The following is a 24,362-nucleotide window of genomic DNA, read 5'->3' as shown; positions in this document are numbered from 1 at the left end:
GTCATCTCCTGCAGGTTTGGTAGGACCATTCCATCTTATGTCCTTCAGCTGTCTCAATCCCCATATGAGGGAGGTTGCAAACTCCTCTGACGTCAGGTTACTTATTACCCGTGAAGGGAGATTGAGGGTTCTGCTTCATCAGAGGGGCATTGGTTTTAGTACTTTGAATTGCATTTCAACATTGGCACACTTGTCCAAAACTAATAACACAACTAAGAATTTTCAAGATCCCATGTTACTTGTTGCTGGTGCTCACTGATATAATTTGTTTGGTCTGTGGTCACCTCAATGAAGGCAGAAAACTTTATCCCACTTCCTAGTTCTTTAGACTTGGTATATGAAAAAAACTATGTCCCTTTGCTTTCAGAGATCAAGCGTCTTCTCAAATCATATGACTTCCCGTACCTGTCCTGGCTAGGTAGGAGAAACCTTCTCCAAACGTATATCTTACCCAAGATACTTTATATTATGCAGATGTTACCTATATCTCCGCCGACATCCTACTTTCTCTCTTTGAAAAGAATGTTCACCACTTTCATTTGGTCACATAGACCTCCGAGACTAGCTTATCAGACCCTAGTTAGGAGTAAATCTGAAGGTGGCATAGCCGCCCCTGACGTGCTGAAATATTATAACGCTATTCAGTTAAACAGGTGGCTTTCTTATCTCTCCCCATTGAAAGATGACACATGTTCGACTTGGTCTAAAGGTGTGCATGGCACAAATTTTCTTAGATATCTATGGACTGCAGATGCGAAAACCCTGAAAAAGCAAAACTTTGACCCTTTACTGAAAGGGCCATGTGAAACCTGGCTTCGACACAAGGTGGCTCTGTCTTCTCCCCCCTCCCCCTTAACACCAGCTATTGTAATACCCTATGTAGTTTTGCCATATAGCTCACACCCTATGGATTTCTGGAATCTGTTGGAGGGACTTACGCTTCGAGATTTGACAGAAAATGGAAAACCACTTTCTTTTCATAAGCTACAATCTTTACTGACACCAAAACATTTGAATTTTTTACATTATGCGCACTTCCAAATGATTATTCAGAAACTCATGATGACCGCTCCTTCTAAGAGGGTGCTAACACCATTTGAAACTATATTAAATTCTGCTGATCCCACAAAACGCTCTATCTCGAGGTGTAAGTCCATTCTCTACAACTCTAGCTCCTCTTCCAAACCCCTTTATATCTCCTCTTGGGAGAAAGAGTTAAATATTGAATTGACAGATACAGCATTGATACTTAGAAACTCCAATGGTTTTTCTACATGCGTAAGGCAGCAAGAACTCCACTTTAAAGTTCTTTCTCGTTGGTATAAAACACCAGAATGGCTTTACCATAGGAAACTTTCTGACACTGACTTATGCTGGAGATGTAAAAAACAAACAGGATCCATGCTACATATATGGTGGACATGTGACCTCATACAGGATTATTGGAAAGATATTCAGACCCAGATCAACCACATTTTGAAGTCGAAATATGTGCTGACACCAGAATTTGTTCTATTGTCGAAGCCATTATCTCCAGGTACTAAATTGAAAGAGAATCTTTTGACTCATCTAGTGGAAGGAGCTAAACAATTAATACCGCTCTTTTGGCTAAAATCTGACACCCCACCTGTAGCTCTATGGCTGGAAAAAATGCATCAAATCGCCAGATTTGAAGAGCTGATCAGCTGGAAAGAGAGATCCCATGACAAATATGTCAAAATTTGGTCACCCTGGTGGAAATCCCTTTCACTATGATTTTCTGTTGGTCATACTTGTGTTGTCTTGCTATATCCCCCTTCTGTCATTCAAAATCCTTTACCTTATTTCCCTCTCTCTTCCCCCCCCCATCCCCCCCCTTTTCTATGTTCTTTGTGTACTCATTATTAGGCACAATTTGGCTTTACTGCCAGATATTTGGTACTTAATGTAATGAAGCAGACACGGACACAACTAGACTGTATATTGTCTTTATTGTTTTCTTACGTTTACATGAAAATAACTAAAAAAGGCCTTATTCCTCCTTGACCTTACATGGTTTTGTACGTAATTTTCTGTAACTAATCTGTTTGAATTATTTCAACTTATTTTGTATTGTTTATAAGAGATGTAAAAGTATAAAAAATTTCAATAAAATAAGATTTAAAAGAAAAGAAAACTTTATCCCAAAATTTAACCTAAGGAAGCCTGCACACAGAGTTACTCTCCGCTCATTCTGAACGTAAAATGGGGGGGCATGAAGCTGGAGACAGAGATGGGGGGACATGAGACTGGGGGGCAGATATGGGGGGGACTGTGGGCAGAGATGGGGGGGGCAAGAAACTGGGGGCAGATGAAGTGAACTGGGGGCAGAGAAGGGGGACATGAAGCTGGGGGCAGAGATGGGGGGAAGAAACTGGGAGCAGAGATGGGGGGACAAGATACTGGGGGCAGAGATGGGGGGCATGAAGCTAGGGGCAGAGATGGCAGAGATGGGGGGACAAGATACTGGGGGCACCGATAGGGGGACAAGAAATATAAGCGGTTCGGCGCCACCGCCAACCCGCAGACGAAGTCGCGGGTAACTGCTAGTATATTATATATTTGTACAGTATGTTATAATTCTAACAAAATGTTACTTTTCTCTGAGATAGAACTATTGAAATTGTTTTCCCATCTCAAGGAGCACCTGTGTTCTACCTACTCCTTTGTTTTAAGGGGAAGCAAAGCGATCAGTAATTGTCAAACAGAGCTACATGTTAGCTGGAATTTGCTTACTTCATTGTCTGCTCCCATATATCTTTTAGCAGACCAAAATGGGTTTACTGCCCACCGTTTTCACTGCCTAGGTACCCTATTTATCTTAAAACAAAAAATGAATTTGTTGTATTAATTTAACTTACTTTTGTTTCTTGTTTTCCTCATATATTTAAAGGGGTTGTCCTGAGAGTGTAATTGTGTTTACTGTGAGAGAGTGAAGGATGTGGTCTGGGAAGACAGGTATGTCCCAGCCAGGCAGCTAAAGGGTGTATGGTAAAGATTCACACCAGGGAGGTCAGCTGACTAATCAGGCCCTAATAACAGTCTGAGTGTAAAGAATAGCAGGGTGGCACCACACTGACAGAGCTGATCTCTCCATACTAAACCTACAGAGCAGGTACTGTTCCACCCGTTGTTGTTGCCAAGGTCGGAGACTGGTAGCCAGTCTCCTTTATAGTCAGGGAAAAGTGTTCCTATGTTTAAGTCAGTTCTCAGCCGAGAAGGTGTTTGTTTTTGATATTTGTGCCTTTGCAAAGGCAGTGTATGCTCTACAAGTGAATAAAGCCTGAACTTGTGTGCAACCCAGTGTCTGTGTCCCTGTTTCCTGCACTGCTACAAGCATCTACCTGAGCGAATCCCCACATTACATGTGCCACAGTTTTTTCAATGTCAGACCTTGGTGTTCCGGGCTGGTTCCTGGTCACATGATTGGAAACAGCCCACATCCCCCAAGTCAATCTCCACCTCCTCCCTCCTCTCCTGTATTCACAGGGGGCTGGATGACTATACTAAAGCCAGCCACATAGCACATAAGAACTAGGAGTGAATGGGTGAGGAGGTAGATCAACCTATAGGATGGCGGCTGGTGACAATCATGTGATATGGCTGGTTCCTGGAATTCCCAGGTTTCATGTCAAAACCCCCCAGACCAATGTAAGTTCAATTACACTCAATTACACAACCCCTTTAAATAAAAAGAACATGGGAATACATTATGAGCTACAGTATTTTAACAGCTACAATGTTGTTGTTGATGTTGTTGTTTTTTGTTTTTTTTTTATTTAGATTTTACCGCCATGTATAGAACATTTCTCCATTTCTCCATAATACTCTATGCTGGTCATGGTAAAATATAGCTAACAACTGACAAAACAAGGAGAATAAACAGATATACTGTACATGTGATCTCATATAGAAATATTTAAGCTTCTTTTCTATTTATTCCACTTTAGGCTGCAGTTCTTGAATATCTTGTTGTCCAACATGACATTATAATATTACTACATGCCTTATAAAGCCTACATCGATAAGCAAAAACAAGGAGTCTTGTTCTACCAACAATGCGTGATCTAGATTATTTATCTTTTATTTATTTGTTTGAGGACAAAGGTTTCAAATTGTCAATGAAAATTTTTCACAGTACATTGCAACTGAAAGCTTCTAACTGGAATGTGGGAAGTCATTGAAAAGAACAATGTCCGTTCATTAGGTAGAATTCAGAATCTATTTGGTATAATTTGTATTATACAGTATTTTTCAAGAACCTCTTTTTTTTTCCTGAACTGAAGAGTTGATATTGTTCAATTCCCTAAAGTTAATGTGTTGTGACTAGAAGAGAGTTCAAAGAGGTACATGTACTGAGATATTGATGCGTACCTAAAAAATACGACGGGTTATAGAGTTGTTTTTGCCAAATTTGAACAAGTTTATTATAAATATGATTTTTTTTATCTTCGCATAAAGTGTAATACAAAACAAACAAAAACTATTGAATGCAAAATTTTAATTGATCAAAACGAAAGTAAAATGGAGGTGCTGCGGCAGAACATATGGGGCTATTTTTTTTTTTTTTGTATCATTATTATGGTCCTTGAAATACAAGTTTTAAGATGTTCTTTATACAGTAGGTCCTTTATAGTGAAGATGGTAACAAAGTAGTTGCATGTCAGTGTTAGTTACTAGAGATGAGCGAACACTAAAATGTTCGAGGTTCGAAATTGGATTCGAACAGCCGCACACTGTTCGACTGTTCGAACGGGTTTCGAACCCCATTATAGTCTATGGGGGGAAATGCTTGTTTCAGGGGTACGCAACATTCGATCAAATTCTATTTACCAAGTCCATGAGTGAGGGTCGGGCTGGATTCTTCTCCCTGCGCAGCGTCCCTGCGTCCTCTTCCGGCCTTGAATTCACTCATGTCCGCGCGGACATGCGCAGTCGGCTCTGCCCAGGCCCGATGCCTAAGCAGAGTGAATGCAGAGCCGGAAGAGGACGCGGGTACGCTGTGCGGGGAGAAGACTTCTAAAGGTAAGAGAAGAACCAGCGTTCATTGGCAATGTATAGCATTCTGCCAATCAACGCTGGTTCTACAACGAATCTTAACTTCGAACAGCTAGTAGTATTCGATCGAGTACGAGTATTTCGAATACCGTAGTATTCGATCGAACACCTACTCGATCGAGTACTACTCGCTCATCTCTAGGTATTAGGTAAAATAAGATACCCTTCTCTTCTACATCTTTTACTCTGGGAATCGTCATCTCCTGCAGGTTTGGTAGGACCATTCCATCTTATGTCGTTCAGCTGTCTCAATCCCCATGTGAGGGAGGTTGCAAACTCCTCTGATGTCAGGTTACTTATTACCCATGAAGGGAGATTGAGGGTTCTGCTTCATCAGAGGGGCATTGGTTTTAGTACTTTGAATTGCATTTCAACATTGGCACACTTGTCCAAAACTAATAACACAACTAAGAATTTTCAAGATCCCATGTTACTTGTTGCTGGTGCCCATTGATATAATTTGTTTGGTCTGTGGTCACCTCAATGAAGGCAGAAAACTTTATCCCAAAATTTAACCTAAGGAAGCCTGCACACGGAGTTATGCTCCGCTCATTCTGAACGTAAAACTCGTTCAGAATGAGCGGAGCGTAACTCCGTGTGCAGGCTCCCTAACTTGAGAGAGAGAGCTGGGTTACACCTTTCCAGACAAATCGTGGAATAAATATCCTATTTTGACTTGCAATTATTTAGGCCGATTAATTATAAAATATTAACCCAATGACTGACTCCTCTTGTATCAGCTGATCTTGCTCTTCTTTCCATATTTCTTGCTCTTTCACTAAAATAAAAAAATAATCTTAGATTTTTAATTTTTGCTATGAGACAGAGATTTGAAATGTACTCTCTCACCCACAAAGTTCCATTTGAGGCCATGGATGTGATGAGTGGAACAAAGAAGTTTATATTATCAGACAGTGATATATCATCTAGGTTTTTCTCTGTGCTAGTAATATGCTCTATAATATGATCTCTCTCATGCTCAAACATCTCCATAACCATGCAGGGCACAAGTGGAGAAGTACTGACATGTACTGATGTGAGAAGCGCACTTTGGTTGTGATATAAGTAGAGATGAGCGAACACTAAAATGTTCGAGGTTCGAAATTCGAATCGAACAGCCGCTCACTGTTCGTGTGTTCGAATGGGTTTCGAACCCCATTATAGTCTATGGGGAACATATACTCGTTAAGGGGGAAACCCAAATCCGTGTCTGGAGGGTCACCAAGTCCACTATGACACCACGGGAAATGATGCCAACACCTCTGGAATGACACTGGGACAGCAGGGGAAGCATGTCTGGGGGCATCTAACACACCAAAGACCCTCTATTACCCCAACATCACAGCCTAACAACTACACACTTTACACACTCAATACCACCTCTCTGACAGTAGGAAAACACCTTGAAACATGTGTATTTGGCACTTGCAGTGAGGAGAGCTTGTCACCAGCAGTGAATTTGGCCCTTGTAGTAAGTTGAGGTTGGCACCAACATTTGTTTTGAAAATCAGGGTGGATTGAGCCTCTAACCAGCAGAGTTTGGGCAAATTCATGGTGGAGGGAGCCTCTAAAAACCCCAGTTTGGACCAATTCATGGTGGAGGGAGCCTCTAAAAACCCCAGTTTGGACCAATTCATGGTGGAGGGAGCCTCTAAAAAACCCAGTTTGGACCAATTCATGGTGGAGGGAGCCTCTAAACAGCCCAGTTTGGACCAATTCATGGTGGAGGGAGCCTCTAAACAGCCCAGTTTGGGCAAATTCATGGTGGAGGGAGCCTCTAACCAGCCCAGTTTGGGCAAATTCATGGTGGAGGGAGCCTCTAAAAACCCCCGTTTGGACCAATTCATGGTGGAGGGAGCCTCTAAACAGCCCAGTTTGGGCAAATTCATGGTGGAGGGAGCCTCTAACCAGCCCAGTTTGGACCAATTCATGGTGGAGGGAGCCTCTAAAAACCCCAGTTTGGACCAATTCATGGTGGAGGGAGCCTCTAAAAACCCCAGTTTGGACCAATTCATGGTGGAGGGAGCCTCTAAAAACCCCAGTTTGGACCAATTCATGCAGGAGGGAGCCTCTAAACAGCCCAGTTTGGGCAAATTCATGGTGGAGGGAGCCTCTAAAAACCCCAGTTTGGACCAATTCATGGTGGAGGGAGCCTCTAAAAACCCCAATTTGGACCAATTCATGGTGGAGGGAGCCTCCAAACAGCCCAGTTTGGACCAATTCATGGTGGAGGGAGCCTCTAACCAGCCCAGTTTGGGCAAATTCATGGTGGAGGGAGCCTCTAAAAACCCCAGTTTGGACCAATTCATGGTGGAGGGAGCCTCTAAAAACCCCAGTTTGGACCAATTCATGCAGGAGGGAGCCTCTAAACAGCCCAGTTTGGGCAAATTCATGGTGGAGGGAGCCTCTAAAAACCCCAGTTTGGACCAATTCATGGTGGAGGGAGCCTCTAAAAACCCCAATTTGGACCAATTCATGGTGGAGGGAGCCTCTAAACAGCCTAGTTTGGACCAATTCATGGTGGAGGGAGCCTCTAACCAGCCCAGTTTGGGCAAATTCATGGTGGAGGGAGCCTCTAAAAACCCCAATTTGGACCAATTCATGGTGGAGGGAGCCTCTAAACAGCCCAGTTTGGGCAAATTCATGGTGGAGGGAGCCTCTAAAAACCCCAGTTTGGACCAATTCATGGTGGAGGGAGCCTCTAAAAACCCCAGTTTGGATCAATTCATGGTGGAGGGAGCCTCTAAAAAACCCAGTTTGGACCAATTCATGGTGGAGGGAGCCTCTAAACAGCCCAGTTTGGGCAAATTCATGGTGGAGGGAGCCTCTAAAAACCCCAGTTTGGACCAATTCATGGTGGAGGGAGCCTCTAAAAACCCCAGTTTGGACCAATCCATGGTGGAGGGAGCCTCTAAAAACCCCAGTTTGGACCAATTCATGGTGGAGGGAGCCTCTAAAAAACCCAGTTTGGACCAATTCATGGTGGAGGGAGCCTCTAACCAGCTCAGTTTGGACCAATTCATGGTGGAGGGAGCCTCTAAAAAGCCCAGTTTGGGCAAATTCATGGTGGAGGGAGCCTCTAACCAGCCCAGTTTGGACCAATTCATGGTGGAGGGAGCCTCTAAAAACCCCAGTTTGGACCAATTCATGGTGGAGGGAGCCTCTAAAAACCCCAGTTTGGACCAATTCATGGTGGAGGGAGCCTCTAAAAACCCCAGTTTGGACCAATTCATGGTGGAGGGAGCCTCTAAAAAACCCAGTTTGGACCAATTCATGGTGGAGGGAGCCTCTAAAAACCCCAGTTTGGACCAATTCATGGTGGAGGGAGCCTCTAAACAGCCCAGTTTGGGCAAATTCATGGTGGAGGGAGCCTCTAACCAGCCCAGTTTGGACCAATTCATGGTGGAGGGAGCCTCTAAAAACCCCAGTTTGGACCAATTCATGGTGGAGGGAGCCTCTAAAAACCCCAGTTTGGACCAATTCATGGTGGAGGGAGCCTCTAAAAACCCCAGTTTGGACCAATTCATGCTGGAGGGAGCCTCTAAACAGCCCAGTTTGGGCAAATTCATGGTGGAGGGAGCCTCTAAAAACCCCAGTTTGGACCAATTCATGGTGGAGGGAGCCTCTAAAAACCCCAATTTGGACCAATTCATGGTGGAGGGAGCCTCTAAACAGCCCAGTTTGGGCAAATTCATGGTGGAGGGAGCCTCTAAAAACCCCAGTTTGGACCAATTCATGGTGGAGGGAGCCTCTAAAAACCCCAGTTTGGACCAATTCATGGTGGAGGGAGCCTCTAAAAAACCCAGTTTGGACCAATTCATGGTGGAGGGAGCCTCTAAACAGCCCAGTTTGGGCAAATTCATGGTGGAGGGAGCCTCTAAAAACCCCAGTTTGGACCAATTCATGGTGGAGGGAGCCTCTAAAAACCCCAGTTTGGACCAATTCATGGTGGAGGGAGCCTCTAAAAACCCCAGTTTGGACCAATTCATGGTGGAGGGAGCCTCTAAAAACCCCAGTTTGGACCAATTCATGGTGGAGGGAGCCTCTAAAAACCCCAGTTTGGACCAATTCATGGTGGAGGGAGCCTCTAAAAAACCCAGTTTGGACCAATTCATGGTGGAGGGAGCCTCTAAACAGCCCAGTTTGGACCAATTCATGGTGGAGGGAGCCTCTAACCAGCCCAGTTTGGACCAATTCATGGTGGAGGGAGCCTCTAACCAGCCCAGTTTGGGCAAATTCATGGTGGAGGGAGCCTCTAAAAACCCCAATTTGGACCAATTCATGGTGGAGGGAGCCTCTAAACAGCCCAGTTTTGGCAAATTCATGGTGGAGGGAGCCTCTAAAAACCCCAGTTTGGACCAATTCATGGTGGAGGGAGCCTCTAACCAGCCCAGTTTGGGCAAATTCATGGTGGAGGGAGCCTCTAACCAGCAGAGTTGTGGGAAAGCAGGGTGGAGGGAGCCTCTAACCAGCAGAGTTGGTGGAAATCAGGGTGGAGGGAGCCTCTAACCAGCAGAGTTGGGGGAAATCATGTTGGAGGGAGCCTAGTATTAGCAGAATTGTGCAACGCTTATGGTGGATGAGTATGAGGATGCGGAGGAATTGGAGAGGTTGAGTACAGACATGGAGTTTCATGTTGGGGTGCTTTACACAGGTGGGCACAAAAATGAAGGCTCTATCCAGTGGTGGTTCATTTTTATCAAAGTGAGCCGGTCGGCACTCTCAGCTGACAGACGGGTGCGCTTGTCAGTGATGATGCCACCGGCTGCACTGAACACCCTCTCAGATAGGACGCTGGCGGCAGGACAGGACAGCACCTCCAAGGCATATAGGGCAAGTTCAAGCCACAGGTCCAACTTCGACACCCAATACGTGTAGGGCGCAGAGGGGTCGGAGAGGACAGGGCTGTGGTCGGAAAGGTATTCCCGCAACATGCGCCTATACTTCTCACGCCTGGTGACACTAGGACCCTCTGTGGCGGCACTTTGGCGAGGGGGTGCCATCAAGGTGTCCCAGACCTTAGACAGTGTGCCCCTCGTTTGTGTGGACCGGTGAGAACTTGGTCGCCTACTGGAGGAACTGTCCTCCCTGCCACCAACGTCACATGCTGGAAACATCTCCATCATATTCTGCACCAATTGCCTGTGGCAAGCATTGATGCGATTGGCCCTCCCCTCTACCGGAATAAAAGACGAGATGTTGTTTTTATACCGGGGGTCAAGGATAGCAAAGATCCAGTACTGGTTGTCCTCCATGATTTTGACAATACGCTTGTCGGTTGTAAAGCACCCCAACATGAACTCAGCCATGTCTGCCACAGTGTTAGTTGGCATGACTCCTCTGGCCCCACCGGAAAGTTCAATCTCCATTTCCTCCTCATCCTCCATGTCTACCCATCCGCGCTGCAACAATGGGACGATTCGAAGTTGCCCGGAAGCCTCCTGTATCACCATCACATCATCGGACAACTCTTCTTCCTCCTCCTCCTCCTCCTCCTCCTCCATTAAACGCGATGAAGCGGACAGATGTGTGGACCTACTCTCCAGCTGTGATGGATCGGATGCTATCCCTAACTCCTCTGTGTGATCTGAGTTATCCCTGATGTCAATCAGGGATTCTCTCAGAACACACAAGAGCGGGATTGTAAGGCTCACCATCGCATCCTCAGAGCTCACCCTCCTTGTGGACTCCTCAAACACCCGTAGGATGTCACAAAGGTCTCTCATCCATGGCCACTCATGGATGAGAAACTGAGGCAGCTGACTTTGTGGCACCCTAGGGTTTTGTAGCTGGTATTCCATCAAAGGTCTCTGCTGCTTAACCACTCTATTCAACATCTGAAACGTTGAGTTCCAGCGTGTGGGGACGTCGCACAAAAGCCGGTGTTGTGGCACATGCAGGCGTTGCTGGAGAGATTTTAAGCTAGCAGCGGCTACTGTCGACTTGCGAAAGTGGGCGCACATGCGCCGCACTTTCACCAGTAGCTCTGGAACATTGGGGTAGCTCTTTAGGAAACGTTGCACCACTAGGTTGAAGACGTGGGCCAGGCATGGAACATGTTGGAGTCCGGCAAGCTCCAGAGCTGCTACCAGGTTCCGGCCGTTATCACAAACGACCATGCCTGGGCCCAGGTGCAGCGGCTCAAACCATATTGCCGTCTCATCGAGGAGGGCATCCCTCACCTCGGAGGCAGTGTGCTGTCTGTCCCCCAAGCTGATCAGCTTCAGCACAGCCTGCTGACGTCTACCAACGCCAGTGCTGCAACGTTTCCAACTCGTAGCTGGGGTCAATCTAACAGCGGAGGAGGAGGCGGTGGCGGAGGAGGAGGCGGTGGCGGAGGAGGAGGCGGTAGAGGAGGAGGAGGAGGGGGGTGTTCTTCTCGTGTCCCTGCCAGGAATGTTAGGCGGGGAGACGAGGTACACCGGGCCAGTTTGGGAAGCAGTCCCAGCCTCAACTACATTCACCCAGTGTGCCGTCAGTGAAATGTAGCGTCCCTGTCCGCATGCACTTGTCCACGCGTCGATGGTCAAGTGGACCTTTGTGCAAAGCGCGGAACTAAGGGCCCGCCTGATGTTGAGTGACACGTGCTGGTGCAAGGCGGGGACGGCACACCGGGAGAAGTAGTGACGGCTAGGGATGGCATAGCGAGGTGCCGCAGTTGCCATCAGGTCCAGGAAGGCGGGAGTTTCAACAAGCCGGAACGCCAACATCTCCTGGGCCAGCAGTTTAGCGATGTTGGCGTTCAAGGCTTGCGCGTGTGGGTGGTTAGCAGTGTATTTCTGCCGCCGCTCCAATGTCTGAGAGATGGTGGGTTGTTGTAAAGAAGCGCCTGATGGTGCCTTTGATAGTGCAGGAGAAGGAGATAAGACAGGAACAGGGGAGGATGAGGGAGAAGTCAACAAAGTGGCGGAGGCAGATGAAGTGGTGTCCTGGCTCGTCCTCTGGAGTGCATCGCCAGCACAGTCAGCAGTGGCAGTGGCAGAGGCAGAGGCAGTGGCAGAGGCAGTGGCAGTGGCGTGAACGGCAGGCGGCCTTTGTCCTGCCGTTGCTGCCTGCCACTGATTCCAGTGCTTGGATTCCAAATGACGGCGCATTGAAGTGGTGGACAGGTTGCTCTTCTCAGAGCCCCTAATCAATTTCGAGAGGCAAATTGTGCAGACAACACTATATCTGTCCTCGGCGCATTCCTTGAAAAAACTCCACACCTTCGAGAAACGTGCCCTCGAGGTGGGAGTTTTTCGGGGCTGGGTACGAACTGGAACATCTTGGGAGATTCCGGGTGTGGCCTGGCTTCGCCTAAGCTGCTGACCTCTGCCTCTGCCTCTAGCTACCCTTTTTGGTGCTGCACTTGCCTCAACATCCACACTACTTTCCCCGCTTGACATCCCTCCTGTCCAGGTCGGGTCAGTGTCCTCATCATCCACCACTTCCTCTTCCAACTCCTGTCTCATCTCCTCCTCCCGCACAATGCGCCGGTCAACTGGATGCCCTGACGGCAACTGCGTCACATCATCGTCGATGAGGGTGGGTTGCTGGTCATCCACCACCAAATCGAACGGAGATGGAGGAGACTCTAGTGTTTGAGCATCTGGACACAGATGCTCCTCTGTTAGGTTCGTGGAATCGTGACGTGGAGAGGCAGGTTGAGGGACAATGAAAGGAGTGGAGAACAGCTCTGGGGAGCAGGGACAGTTGGGGTTATTGTTCTGTGAAGCTTGGGAATTTTGGGAGGAAGGAGGACAAGACTGTTGGGTAATAGGAGGAGAGGAGGCAGAGTCTGACTGGCTGCTGGACAATGTGCTGTAAGCGTTCTCTGACAGCCATTGCAAGACCTGTTCCTGGTTCTCGGGCCTACTAAGGTTTGTACCCTGCAGTTTAGTTAATGTGGCAAGCAACCCTGGCACTGTGGAGTGGCGCAATGCTTGCTGCCCCACAGGAGTAGGCACGGGACGCCCTGTGGCTTCACTGCTACCTTGCTCCCCAGAACCATTCCCCCGACCTCGCCCACGGCCTCGTCCACGTCCCTTTCCGGGAGCCTTGCGCATTTTGAATTCCCAGTTAGAAATTGGTACTATATACCAGTAGCAAAAATTGTGGGTGCACGTAACCCCAATATATTCTTTGAATTCCCAGTCAGACAATGGCACTATATACCAGTAGCAAGAAATGAGGGTATTTATAACCCCAATATATTCTTTGAATTACCAGTCAGAAACTGGCACTATATGGCAGTAGCAAGAAATGAGGGTATTTATAACCCCAATATATTCTTTGAATTCCCAGTCAGACAATGGCACTGTATACCAGTAGTAAAAATTGTGGGTGCACGTAACCCCAATATATTCTTTGAATTACCAGTCAGAAACTGGCACTATATGGCAGTAGCAAGAAATGAGGGTATTTGTAACCCCAATATATTCTTTGAATTCCCAGTCAGAAACTGGCACTGTATACCAGTAGTAAAAATTGTGGGTGCACGTAACCCCAATATATTCTTTGAATTCCCAGTCAGACAATGGCACTATATACCAGTAGCAAGAAATGAGGGTATTTATAACCCCAATACATTCTTTGAATTCCCAGTCAGAAACTGGCACTATATGGCAGTAGCAAGAAATGAGGGTATTTATAACCCCAATATATTCTTTGAATTCCCAGTCAGACAATGGCACTGTATACCAGTAGTAAAAATTGTGGGTGCACGTAACCCCAATATATTCTTTGAATTACCAGTCAGAAACTGGCACTATATGGCAGTAGCAAGAAATGAGGGTATTTGTAACCCCAATATATTCTTTGAATTACCAGTCAGAAACTGGCACTATATGGCAGTAGCAAGAAATGAGGGTATTTGTAACCCCAATATATTCTTTGAATTCCCAGTCAGAAACTGGCACTGTATACCAGTAGTAAAAATTGTGGGTGCACGTAACCCCAATATATTCTTTGAATTCCCAGTCAGACAATGGCACTATATACCAGTAGCAAGAAATGAGGGTATTTATAACCCCAATATATTCTTTGAATTACCAGTCAGAAACTGGCACTATATGGCAGTAGCAAGAAATGAGGGTATTTGTAACCCCAATATATTCTTTGAATTCCCAGTCAGAAACTGGCACTGTATACCAGTAGTAAAAATTGTGGGTGCACGTAACCCCAATATATTCTTTGAATTACCAGTCAGAAACTGGCACTATATGGCAGTAGCAAGAAATGAGGGTATTTGTAACCCCAATATATTCTTTGAATTCCCAGTCAGAAACTGGCACTGTATACCAGTAGTAAAAATTGTGGGTGCACGTAACCCCAATATATTCTTTGAATTCCCAGTCAGACAATGGCACTATATACCAGTAGCAAGAAATGAGGGTATTTATAACCCCAATATATTCTTTGAATTCCCAGTCAGACAATGGCACTGTATACCAGTAGTAAAAATTGTGGGTGCACGTAACCCCAATATATTCTTTGAATTCCCAGTCAGAAACTGGCACTATATGGCAGTAGCAAGAAATGAGGGTATTTATAACCCCAATATATTCTTTGAATTCCCAGTCAGAAACTGGCACTGTATACCAGTAGTAAAAATTGTGGGTGCACGTAACCCCAATATATTCTTTGAATTCCCAGTCAGACAATGGCACTATATACCAGTAGCAAGAAATGAGGGTATTTATAACCCCAATATATTCTTTGAATTCCCAGTCAGACAATGGCACTGTATACCAGTAGTAAAAATTGTGGGTGCACGTAACCCCAATATATTCTTTGAATTCCCAGTCAGACAATGGCACTATATACCAGTAGCAAGAAATGAGGGTATTTATAACCCCAATATATTCTTTGAATTCCCAGTCAGAAACTGGCACTATATGGCAGTAGCAAGAAATGAGGGTATTTATAACCCCAATATATTCTTTGAATTCCCAGTCAGACAATGGCACTGTATACCAGTAGTAAAAATTGTGGGTGCACGTAACCCCAATATATTCTTTGAATTACCAGTCAGAAACTGGCACTATATGGCAGTAGCAAGAAATGAGGGTATTTGTAACCCCAATATATTCTTTGAATTCCCAGTCAGAAACTGGCACTGTATACCAGTAGTAAAAATTGTGGGTGCACGTAACCCCAATATATTCTTTGAATTCCCAGTCAGACAATGGCACTATATACCAGTAGCAAGAAATGAGGGTATTTATAACCCCAATATATTCTTTGAATTACCAGTCAGAAACTGGCACTATATGGCAGTAGCAAGAAATGAGGGTATTTGTAACCCCAATATATTCTTTGAATTCCCAGTCAGAAACTGGCACTGTATACCAGTAGTAAAAATTGTGGGTGCACGTAACCCCAATATATTCTTTGAATTCCCAGTCAGACAATGGCACTATATACCAGTAGCAAGAAATGAGGGTATTTATAACCCCAATATATTCTTTGAATTACCAGTCAGAAACTGGCACTATATGGCAGTAGCAAGAAATGAGGGTATTTATAACCCCAATATATTCTTTGAATTCCCAGTCAGAAACTGGCACTGTATACCAGTAGTAAAAATTGTGGGTGCACGTAACCCCAATATATTCTTTGAATTCCCAGTCAGACAATGGCACTATATGGCAGTAGCAAAAATAGTGGGTGTATATAGCCCCAATTCTATTGCTAGGGGACTTGCAGGGTATTTCTGGGGTGAAGGTGGGGGAGCACACCGTTGGAACGGGTATCGGGGGTATATATCGGGTATACGGGAATACACTGACAGTGTATTCCATTCAGGATCCTGGGAAAGCTGGGTTGCGGCGATTGAGCCCGTCAGTGCCACGTTACACTGACAAGCTTCTCCCTGGAATTTAGCTCTTACAAGAGCTGTTGTGGTTGTCTTCTCCTTCCTATCCTAGCCTGTCCCTGCCTACCCAGAATCTAAGCCCTAGCTAGCTGGACGGAAACCTCCGTCCTCGGTGAATTGCAAGCTCAGAATGACGCAAACCTGGGCGGCGCTGTTCTTTTAAATTAGAGGTCACATGTTTTCGGCAGCCAATGGGTTTTGCCTACTTTTCTCAACGTCACCGGTGTCGTAGTTCCTGTCCCACCTACCCTGCGCTGTTATTGGAGCAAAAAAGTCGCCAGGGAAGGTGGGAGGGGAATCGAGTAATGGCGCACTTTACCACGCGGTGTTCGATTCGATTCGAACATGCCGAACAGCCTAATATCCGATCGAACATGAGTTTGATAGAACACTGTTCGCTCATCTCTAGATATAAGGCTTCTATTCATCATTTTGTTATCTCTGCCTTTTCCTGCTCTCTCCCCCTGGTAAGGTTAGAGGCCATATTGATGACCAACTGACCAGTAATTTTGGGTAACTGTCATCATCCTAATTAATAGGATTGCTAGCAGTAAGGAAATGACACCAGACATAAATGTTGGTGCTAGTTCCTCTCTTAGCTGAGGAGGAAGTGCACTGACGCGCTATATTAAGGTAGCATAGGTCTATATAGCAGCAGAGAAAGGAAAAGAGATAACAACAATGTAAGTCTTTGCATTTGTTCCTGATTGGTGTAGTACACCTCAATTACACAAAGAGAGGAATTTTAAGCAGTTCCATATATAGCCAGCAATGCCCGGCCTTGCACTGTGTCTCTAGGGAGCTATCTTCTGACAGTAAGCCAAGTGCATAATTTCTTGCACCCATCCTGAATCAGGCGTCAGCCTATCATATAGCCTCACAGCATGTTTCTTAAGCAGCATATGTACATGTTATCAAAGATTATAATTAGAGATGAGCGAACACCGTTCGATCAAATATAGATTCAATCAAATATCAGGCCGTTCGAGGTATTCAATTACAATTGAATACCATGAGGCAAACGCAGTAAAAATTTGTATCCCCTCCCACCTTCCCTGGCGCGTTTTTTGCACCAATAACGGCTCAGGGGAGGTGAGACAAGAACTACGACAACAGAGGCAGTGAAAAAAAATCGGAAAAAGTAATTGGCTGGCTGAATCAGGTGACCTACAATTTAGACGAATGGTGGATTTAACGTTTGACTAATTTGGGACTGTGAACTATGTGACTGTGAGACAGGGACAGATCTACAGGCAGGGTTAGCTAGGGATTACCTTTATTTAGGCGGGAATGTCACTCACCCAGCTCTTTGGGGCTCCATCTCGTCGGGATCCCTGTCAGCTTGTGATATGCGCAAGCTGACTTTTTCCCATAGGAATGCATTGACCAGCGTTGATTGGCCGAATGCCATACAGAAGTATGGCATTCGGCCAATCAACGCTGGTCAATGCATTCCTAAGGTGAGTTGAAGCAGAGCTGAACCTGCTACACCCTCAGCTCTACCGATGCTACATTGGACACTGCTGCATCGGACAGCATTTAGGGTTGAGCCGATCTTGACATTTCAGGATCGTTTTTAAAATCCAATTTCCGCATAGTGCGGCTGGAGAGTGTGGGCGGGGAGACGTGAGTGCATCACTCATGTCTCCCCTCCCAGTACCCGCCCACACTCTCCTAAGCCCCACCCCCTCTCCCCAACTAGTATTATAGAGAAGGCAGGGCTTAGAAGAGTGTGGGCGGGTACTGGACGGGGAGACGTCTCCCCGCCCACACTCTCCTAAGCCCTGCTTTCTCTATAATACTAGTCGGGGGAGAGGGGGGCAGGGTGCTCTGAAGGGTGCTCTGAAGACCGGACAGAGGACCGGACCAAGAAGAAAAGGGAGCTGCAGGTAAGCAGACACTGTGGGGGGGAGGGTGTTAATCCGATACTACACACTCAGCTCAATTACTCCGGAGTAGTTGAGCTGAGCGCACGGCCCGATGTAAGAGAGCTGGTATCTTCCAGCTCTGCTACATCGAGCCATGCGCTCAGCTCAACTCTGGAGTAGTTGGGCTGAGTGTGCAGTATCGGATTAACCCCCTCCCCCCCAACGGTGTCTGCTTACCTGAAGCTCCCTGTTCTTCTTGGTCCGAAGGACCAGGAACAGGAGGAGTAGTTGGAGGGACAGTTGGGTGTATCAGAGCTGAGCTCTGCTTCATCTCCAGTGTCCGGAGTAGCTGAGCTAACCACATGGCTAGCTCTGCTTCATCTCATCATAGGAATGCATTGACCTGCATTGATTGGCCAGTGTACAGCATTCGGCCAATCAACACTGGTTCTGCTGGAGGAGGCGGAGTCTAAAATTGGACCAGAATGGAAACTGCTGTGGACCGGTTTTAGACTCTGCCTCCTCAGGCAGAACCAGCGTTGATTGGCCGAATACTGTACACTGGCCAATCAACGCTGGTCAATCCATTCCTATGGGAAAAAGTCAGCTCCGGCATATCGCAAGCTGACAGGAATCCTGACATAATAAAGGTACTTGATGCCCCCAGACATGCTTCCCTTGCTGTCCCAGTTGCATTCCAGGGTGTTGGCACCATTTCGTGGGGTTTGATAGTGGACTTGGTGACTCTCCTGAGTCGAATGGTGGGATCCCCTGTAGCGAAGCATTTTACTGATCACAGATGTGAACCAGGCCTGAGTGTGTAGGTATATAGTGAGTGCAATCCCATCCACACATTGCAGAAAAACACACATGGTGGACACACTGCAATTTCCAAAACTGTTGTGGTTTTGGAAATCGCAGCATGTCACTTATACGTACAGAAACACCTGCAGTTTCCCTATAGGTATAAGGCTAAGTTCACACAGGGTTTTTTGGTCCGGAACCTGAGGCGGAGGCCACCTCAGGTTCCGGACCAAAAAAAACGGGTAGCTGCGACTGAATGCCGTTACACTGTACGCACTCTGCTCCAGATTAGGCCCAACGAATGGGCCTAGTCGGGAGGAGGGAGTGTGTTCGGGCCCAATCGCGAGGCGAAATGGCCTGAAGAACGAGCACCTCGCTTCTTTTTTCAGGAGCCAAAACAAACCGGCTCCCGGAAAAAAGAACTGACCAGCTCCCATTGATTTCAATGGGAGCCGTCTTTTTGGTCAGGATTTTGAGGCAGATACGGCTGCAGGAAAAACTGATGTGTTGCCGCTGGGGTTTTTCCCTTAGCGCTTTTTGCTATGTCTTGCTACATGGGGCTTTAGCCTAAGGCTGAGTTCACGCAGAGTTATTTGGTCAGGAATCCACCTCAAAATCAGCCTCCAAAAAAGCCGCCCAATAGAACTCTAACCCTCCCAATAGAACCAAATTCCTGACCAAAAAAACTCTGCGTGAACTCAGCCTTATAGTATGATGCTCAGTATATTGAGATAATAAGGATGAGGCGAGACACAGCTAAAAAAAATAGCTGTGGAAAAAAATAGCGGCGAATCTCAATGTATTTTTTCCACAGTGTTTTTTTCATTGAGCTTTTGATACATTTTCCCCTGCACTTTCTCCCAATTGCGCAGCTGAAAGTAACGGCCATGTTTGGTCTGTTCGGTCTCATGGCTTCACTTCTGGAAATCCTGCACCTAATTGGTCTCAGCGATCACATGAGGTGCAGGACTGCCAGCAAGGAGTGCCAGTACGAGACTGAATAGACACTACCGGCAGACAACGGAGCGCCAAGGACAGATAAGTATTCTTTTTTATTTATTTGTTTTTTTATTTTACCTCCCGCCCACCACATGAGTTGCTCCAATTCCTGGACAACCACTTTAAAGGATTTATCCATCTTTCTAATATTGATGGCCTGTCTTTAGGATAGACCATCAATTTTACATCTGCGATGATACAACAGCCAGGACCTCTGCAGATCAGCTTTTCCAGGACACTTCAGCTATGGGTAATGGTAACATTTCTAGGAGCCATGCTGTTCACTTGCCATACAGGCTGTAGCAGTAGGCATATGTAGTGCTCATGGTATAGTGCGTGAGCAGAATGGCTGCCAACATGTTATTACCTTTAACTGCCCTGTCTCGGTACCGCTAATCTGCAGGGTCCTGGCAGTGGGTCCCTAGAAACAATTCCACTGGTGGGCCCTAAACACCCCAGTCCGACCCTGTCTACACCCCACCGTTCAGTTAAAATCCCATTTTTCGCCAGTATGCAAATGAGTTCTCTCACAGCACTGGGGGCAGGTCCCAGTGCTCAAACAGAACTGCAGGTGTCCCTAATTCTGCAAGAGAACTATGCAGCACCGCCTCCATCTTCTTCAGGAACGGGGTCTTGACGTGTCTTCTTCCGGGGGTTGGCTTCAAACTTCTAGGCATCGGAACTAGGGCAAAGCCGACTGCGCATACCTGCCCGCCACAAGAAAAAGGCTGTTTTTTTCTCTTGCAGCATTGAGGACGCCCCCAGTTCTGTTTGAGCTCTGGGGCCCGCCCAGTCTTCACAGACACACATATAGAAAGCAATTATGAGATGATTGTTCATTTATCTTTTGTTTGATAAACAGTTACAAGTATTTAGCAAACCAAGACTACAAACTCTAATCATATTGTTGGAGTAAAACCTGTTGGATATTGTTAATGGCTTGTTCTTATTATTCCCATTCATTCTGTATTACAAAAAAATAAATATAGTGTTCAGAGAAAAAAAAATATTACTCTACAAGAAAATCTCATTTATATTGTAAAGCCTTGAAATAAAATTGAACTGTGGGGAATAAAGGCCGGATTCAAAATAAACAATGGATATACAGTAGATGAAAATTCATTGTGCTCACAAAGTAACTTAAATAAGCTTTACAAATAAAGCAGTGAAAAATGGCAATTTATATCATACAATGTGAAACCTTTCAAACTATTAAGAAATTGCTTCATTTAAAAAAGTATTTTAAGTAATAAATCTATTATTATTTATTTTAAGTAATAAATTACATAATAAAGAAAAAGTCACAATAAGGTAAGTATATATGTAAACAGATTTCTGTTGGGTAGACTGCATATTTATCTTCTAGATGTTTTGCCTCGATCACTACCAGACAGTTTACTGCCATTACATAGTACACATGGCATACATGGCGTATTACAAATAACTTCCTATTACTCTGAAGTTCTACTCTATTAACTTGGCTAATAGATGCCACCTCTAATACTTGTTATTACCCCCTTTAATAAAAACTATTTATCTTCCTAATCCTCCATTTAAAACTCACTCAGCTGCTTAGGGCTTCAGCACTTTTTTGTTTTTTACATGTATCAAATCATCCTCACAGAATGATGATGGAAATCACAAAAAATCACTTTGGTCAGAAGCGGTATCATGTCTCATTAGGGAGATGACACCATAAAGTGTACAGGGACTTTTTAGGCTCTTCTAAAAAATTCTGGGTAACTAATATGCAAATACCTCCTTGGAGGAAAAGAGAATTCCTTAACAAGTAGCTATACTGATCCTAATCCCCTTTAAAGTAAGCATTTCACCAAATTGCAAGAGGAATAAAGACCTAAAATATAACTTTTATTAAATGTCTCATTGAAAGGATAACAAACAATAGTGTATGCTCAAATTTTAACCTTCCACCCTGTGTGTTCTAAAAACATCAAAATGTGCCATTTGCTCTACTACATATTCTGCGAACTAGCCATCTATTATCAGATCAACAAGCCACCATTGATAACTGTGGAGAGATGCAAGGTGTGTTCCAATCCTTAACCTATCCAGTGTGTCACTGGTTGACTCACACTGCCCCTACAACACAAAACCTCTCCACTGTGGTAACAATTGGTGAAGAGATGAATAAACTACCCTATGTGTTTCATTTGTGAAAAACAAATATATGATAGTACTGTATAATGCAGATATTGGATCTCTGCTGTATTATACAGCAAAGACCCAGCATTAATGCCTGCTATCACTACAGGCACTGATCGTGGGCTTTAAGTCCTCCGACACCTCGGTCAAAGTTGGCATTTTTGTAGAAGCGGAAGAGTGCTGGTAGATTGCTGGTGCCCAGAATAAGATCTATTCCTCGCGATCAGTTGCTATGATAGTCAGAAGCTTATTGAAGGCTTGTCTCTCATTAAGTTGTATTAAAAGCTTTTATCATTGTAATGCATAGCATTAGTGATTAGACCCTAAGGGGTTCATGACCCCTGGAAGGTCAAATAAGTCCACTCTGACCGTGGGCATTACTACTAGAGATGAGCGAGTACTGTTCAGATCAGCCGATCCGAACAACACGCACCATAGAAATGAATGGACGCTTAACCCCCCGCGTGCCGGCTACGTCCATTCATTTCTATGCGAGCGTGCTGTTCGGATCGGTTGATCCGAACAGTACTCGCTCATCTCTAATTACTACCTTTGAGTCCCACCCAAAGGAGTCTCCACCAGCCCTGTACCTTATGAAGGCTCCTGGCCTTGTCATAGGAATATTACTATTGACGTTGTTCTACAAATAGCCTCAATAGTAAAATAGCGAATCTCTCCCAGACTGCAATTCAGTAGTATTGCAGTCTATGAGACTTGCAATGAAACAATAGTAAAAAAAAAATTAAAACGTTTAAAAGTATAAAAAAATAAAAGTTCAAATCAGTCCCCTTTCCTTAGAATACATATAAACATAAAAAATAAAGTAAAACACATATACATTAGGTTTCCCGTGTTTACCAAAAATGATTAATCTACAAACTCATAAAAATATTTTTCCCATATGGTGAATGCCGTACCAGGCAAAAAAATAAAATAAAAAGAACTCAACCATCATTTTTTTTTTTTTTTTTTTTTGCTGTGTTGCTTCTCATAACAATTTAAAGAAAAATAAATCAAAGCACTAGACATTCCCCAACATGGTATAACTAAAAACTACATCTGACTCCGCCAAAAAAAAAAACTTAAAAAAACCCAAACTAATGCATCCTCATACACAGAGATATTAAAAAGTTAAAGTTATTAGAATATGGCAACTCTCTTTTTTTTTTTTTTTGGGGGGGGAGAGGGGGGGTGTTGCTTGCTGACATATCAGGGAGATATGTGGATTTGTGCTTGTCTTCCTGCCAAATCGAATCCACTATCAGTAACATTATCATATTAACATATACAGTCCTATGAAAAAGTTTGGGCACCCCTATTAATCTTAATCATTTTTAGTTCTAAATATTTTGGTGTTTGCAACAGCCATTTCAGTTTGATATATCTAATAACTGATGGACACAGTAATATTTCAGGATTGAAATGAGGTTTATTGTACTAACAGAAAATGCGCAATATGCATTAAACCAAAATTTGACCGGTGCAAAAATATGGGCACCTCAACAGAAAAGTGACATTAATATTTAGTACATCCTCCTTTTGCAAAGATAACAGCCTCTAGTCGCTTCCTGTAGCTTTTAATCAGTTCCTGGATCCTGGATGAAGGTATTTTGGACCATTTCTTTCTACAAAACAATTCAAGTTCAGTTAAGTTTGATGGTCGCCGAACATGGACAGCCCGCTCTCAAATGATCTGAAAACAAAGATTGTTCAACATAGTTGTTCAGGGGAAGGATACCAAACGTTGTCTCAGAGATTTAACCTGTCAGTTTCCACTGTGAGGAACATAGTAAGGAAATGGAAGACCACAGGGACAGTTCTTGTTAAGCCCAGAAGTGGCAGGCCAAGAAAAATATCAGAAAGGCAGAGAAGAAGAATGGTGAGAACAGTCAAGGACAATCCACAGACCACCTCCAAAGAGCTACAGCATCATCTTGCTGCAGATGGTGTCACTGTGCATCGGTCAACAATACAGGACACTTTGCACAAGGAGAAGCTGTATGGGAGAGTGATGAGAAAGAAGCCGTTTCTGCACGTACGCCACAAATAGAGTTGCCTGAGGTATGAAAAAGCACATTTGGACAAGGCAGCTTCATTTTGGAAACAAAAATTGAGTTGTTTGGTTATAAAAAAAGGCGTTATGCATGGCGTCCAAAAAGAAACAGCATTCCAAGAAAAACACATGCTACCCACTGTAAAATTTGGTGGAGGTTCCATCATGCTTTGGGGCTGTGTGGCCAATGCCGGCATCGGGAATATTGTTAAAGTTGAGGGTCGCATGGATTCCACTCAGTATCAGCAGATTCTTGAGAATAATGTTCAAGAATCAGTGACGAAGTTGAAGTTACGCCGGGGATGGATATTTCAGCAAGACAATGATCCAAAACACCGCTCCAAATTCTCAGGCATTCATGCAGAGGAACAATTACAATGTTCTGGAATGGCCATCCCAGTCCCCAGACCTGAATATCATTGAACATCTGTGGGATGATTTGAAGCGGGCTGTCCATGCTCGGCGACCATCTAACTTAACTGAACTTGAATTGTTTGTCCAAAATACCTTTATCCAGGATCCAGGAACTGATTAAAAGCTACAG

This window comes from Leptodactylus fuscus, chromosome 2 (genome assembly GCF_031893055.1).
Source record: "Leptodactylus fuscus isolate aLepFus1 chromosome 2, aLepFus1.hap2, whole genome shotgun sequence".
Classification (NCBI taxonomy): Eukaryota; Metazoa; Chordata; class Amphibia; order Anura; family Leptodactylidae; genus Leptodactylus; species Leptodactylus fuscus.
The sequence above is the reverse complement of the archived record's forward strand: the minus strand, read 5'-3'. Positions refer to the sequence as shown.